Below are 4,227 nucleotides of genomic sequence, written 5' to 3'. Positions count from 1 at the left end.
ACTCAGCCTTTCAAGTTAGGTGCACAGGGCCATCAGCCATCCAGTATATTCTATCAAGGATAAGAGCAATATAATGTAGGCAGAAATTAGATGTAAAATAGATGTCCTTTTATAAAGCTTAAGACTTAGGGTAGAACAAGTGAAGACAAAGGCAAAATTCCCAAGAATTAAAAAGCATTCCACATTGTTCTCGTATTCTGTGAAGCCATGAGATGAACAATAGTCCTAAAACGCCTGTGCCTGGATCCAGGCCCACCAAGACACTTCAGTTTCTTCCAACTGGCTCCTCATCAACTCCCTGCTGTATTCATAGCCCCAAAATAGTGCCCCATTGGCAGGGAACGGAGGAATCATAGTAGGTTTCAGTCCAGAATATAAGGCTGTTATTCCTTCATTATTCACAACACCTAGAAAGGTTCCAATAAATCCTGTTTTCCAGACATGGAAAGAACTTGAATTCTAGATTTAACCCAATCCACAGGGTATATAGCAAGCCACAGGCAAATTCCACCAATTTCACCACTTAGCAAAGACACAGGGCCTAGTTCATCTTTTGATCTCCCTGATGCATAAAAAGGATGGGCTCAGTTCATAGCCAGCAGAGAAGAAACAGCCTTGTACTTTTCAAAGCAAAGCACTTGGAGAGTACATGGTAGAAGCCCAAGGATAAGGATATCTAAGGATAGTTTTAACAACAGACCAAACTATATTCTGGCTCTTGGCTATCTTTCCTGGCATCTCCATTTCATATGTGGTCTGCAGAGGGCCCTTCATGAGCTCTGTTGGGCAGAGCACCAGCTAGGCGAAGGCGAAGGACCCTGTGGGTACCTTCTGCAAATCACTCAACTTTGCCTGTTTGTACAACCCAATTGTTCCCCCTACCATCTGCTGGCAGAAGCCTTAGGGCAAAGAGCACCGAATTCTCCACGATGCTGGCCATCAGAGTCCAGCTGGTGCCCTTGTAGAAGCCACAGAAACCCACCTGTGAGTAGGTCTTTAGGCAGCAACCTGTGAGGCCTCAGTACAAGACAGGGAGTGTTTGTATCTTCACCTTCATTGTGTCAAAGGGCTGCCCTGTCAGTACACATCTGTGAGGTCAATGGCAGCTTGGATGGCAGGATTGGATCTCATGGTGCTGTTGGGATACATAGAAGGTGACTCTTAGGAGCTTATGATGGGCACTATATATCCCGCCACACACTGTTGGGGCTGCGCCGCTGCTTGAGCTTCACCACCCTCTTGGCTCTTGTCTTTATAAACTTGTAATCAGTTTGTCAATATTCACAAAATAACTTCCTGGTATTTTGATTGGGATTGCATTTGAATCAATATATCCAGTTAGGAAAAATTTACATTTGGTAATATAGAGTCTTCTAATCCATGAATATAGATTATCTATTTATTTAGTTCTCTGATTTGCTTTATTAGGATTTTGTGATTTTCCTCATATAGCTCTTGTGCATATTTTATTAGGTATATAACTACTATTTCATTTTTGAAAGGTGCTAATGTAAATAGTATTGTGTATTTCATTTCAAAGTTGATTTATTACTGCTATGCAGAAATGCAAATAGCTTTTATCTTAGCTTTATATGTTGCATCTTTAATAACTTACAATTTCCAGTTTTTTGATGACTCTTTAAGATTTTCTACATAGACAATCATGTCTTTTGTAAAGACATTTATTTCTTCCTTCCTGATCCAGATATCTTTTATTTCCTTCTTTTTCTTTTATTTATTTATTTTAATTAACATATATTTTACATATTAATGGGATTCAGTATGAATTATTGGGATACTTAACAGGATCAAGTGTGCATTGATCATATCAACCAACTTTCTTCTATCCCTATACCTCTCTCCTTCCAGTATACCCCTTTGAGTCCCTAGTAATCACTATTCTAATTTCAAGTTGATTAAAAAAAATTAGTTTATATATATGAGAGAGAATATGCATTGCTTGACTGTCTCTGTTTTATTTCACTTAAGATTCTCTAGTTTAATCCAATTCATTGCAAATTATAAGATTTCATTAGTCTTTATGGTTGAGTAATATTTATTGTTCATGTATACTATATTTTCTTTATCCATTCATCTGTTCATGGGTACCCAAGCTGTTCTATATCTTAGTTATTGGGAACAGTGGTGCAGCAAACATGATCATGCAGATATCTCTCTTGCATGCTGATTATTTTCCTTTGGATATATACTCAGAAGTGAGATAATTGTACCCTATTGTAGTTTTATGTTTTGTTTTTTGAAAAACCTATATATTGTTCTCCATAGTGGATGTTTTAGTCAACTTTAGGAGCAACAGTTTATTTTGGGGGCTGATGATTTTAGAGTTCTGTTTCCACAGACTGCTGACTCCATTCCTTTGGGCCTGAGGTGAGGCAGAACATCAGGGCAGAAGAGTATGGAGGAGGGAAGCAATTCACCTGTTGATGGAGAGCAGAAAGAGTGAGGTCAGCGCAACAAAGCCAGAATCTATACGCCAATGGCATGCCCCTAGGGATCCACCTCCTCCAGCCACAGCCCACTTGCCTTGAATTACTACTCAGTTAATCCATGTCAGAGGATTTATTCACTGATTGAGTTAAGGCTCTCAAAACCCAATCTTTTACCTCTGAGCTCTCATGCATTGTCTTACACATGAGCTTTTGTGGGACACATCATATCTAAACCACAACAGTTGGAGAATAATAATTTACATTCCCATCAACAATGTATAAGAGTTATTTATTCTCCACATCCACACCAGCATTTTTTTTAGTAGTTGCCATTCTAATTGGGATGAGATGATTTCTAATTGTAGTCTTAATTTATGTTTCCTTGACAACTAATGATATCGATTACTTTTTCACATATTTATTGGCCATGTGTATTTTTCTTTTGAAAAGTGTATATTCTGATAATTTACCCATTTTTTAAGAAAAAGATTACTTGTTTATATATTGTTAATTTTTTCAGTTCTTTATTCTGGATATTAACCCCTCTGTCAGATGACAAGCTGGCAAATAATTTATTCCTTTCCATAGGATGTCTCTTCACTCTTTGATTGTTTCTTTGGTTTTGCAGAAGTGTTTTAGTTTGATGCAATCCCATTTGGCAATTTTTGCTTTGTTTCCTGGGTTTTTCGGGTCCCATCCATAAAATTATTACTTCTACCAATGTCTGGAAGTGTTTTCCCCTAGGCATTCTTCTAGTGGTTTCAGGGTTCCAGGAATTACATTTCAGTCTTTGAGTTGAATTAAAATTTTTGTATATCCTGAGTAATAAGAATCAAGTTGGAAAATTCTGCATGCAGATATACAGTTTTCAAAGCACCATTTATTGAATAGACTGTTCTTTTCCCATGTGTGTTTTTGGCATCTCTGTCAAGAATCAGTTGGCTCTACGGTGGCACATGCCTGTAATCTCAGCAGTTAGGGAGGTTGAGGCTGGAGGACCATAAAGTTGAGCTCAGCAATTTAGCAAGACCCTGTTTCAAAACAAAAAATAAAAAGTACTAAGGATGTAGTTCAATGGTAACGCACGCCTGGGTTCAATCCCCAGTGCAAAAAGAAAAAGAAAGAAAAAAAGAAAAGAAAAAAGAAAGATTCAGTTAGCTGTAGATACTTGGGTTTATTTCTGGAATCTCTGTTCTTTTCCATTGTTCTGTGCATTTTTGTGCCAATACCACGCTGTTTTGATTACTATGACTTTGTAGTATACCTTGAAATAAGGTATTGTCTGAAGCCTTCAGCCTGATTCTTTTTGTTGAACATTGTTTGGGCTATTTGGGGTATTTTGTGCTTCAATATGAATTTTGGGATTGTCTAATTCTGTGAGAAATGTTATTGGTATTTTGATGGTGATTGCATTGAACTTGTAAATTGCTTCAGATAATATGAACATTTTAATGTTATTCTTCCAATCCATGAACATGAGAAATTTTTCTTTCTGTATTTTTTTCAATTTTATTTATTAGTGTGTTAAAATGTGTCTTTGCAGAGGTATTTCATTTCCTTAGTTAAGTTTAATCTAGTTGCTTTTGTTTTGTTTTGCTTTGTTTTGTTTTACTGGCTGTTGTGAAAGGGATTTCTCATGTTTTCATTCTCTGCAAATTCATTATTGGTCTATAGAAAGCTATTGATTTTTGTATATTGATTTTGTATCCTCTACTTTTCTGAATTTATCAGTTCTAATAATCCTTTGGTGGAGTCTTTAGTTTTTATATGTTTACTT

The 4,227-nt window shown here is 36.6% G+C and overlaps 1 pseudogene; it reads right to left on the bottom strand.

Annotated features, from left to right (window-relative positions):
• Positions 1 to 225: 225 nt before the first annotated feature.
• On the bottom strand, positions 226 to 1,131 carry LOC113188197 (mitochondrial ornithine transporter 1 pseudogene; annotated as a pseudogene).
• Positions 1,132 to 4,227: the final 3,096 nt, after the last annotated feature.

This window comes from Urocitellus parryii, chromosome 6, assembly GCF_045843805.1.
Source record: "Urocitellus parryii isolate mUroPar1 chromosome 6, mUroPar1.hap1, whole genome shotgun sequence".
In the NCBI taxonomy this organism is placed as follows: Eukaryota; Metazoa; Chordata; class Mammalia; order Rodentia; family Sciuridae; genus Urocitellus; species Urocitellus parryii.
This window is presented reverse-complemented; position numbering and strand designations above follow the sequence as displayed.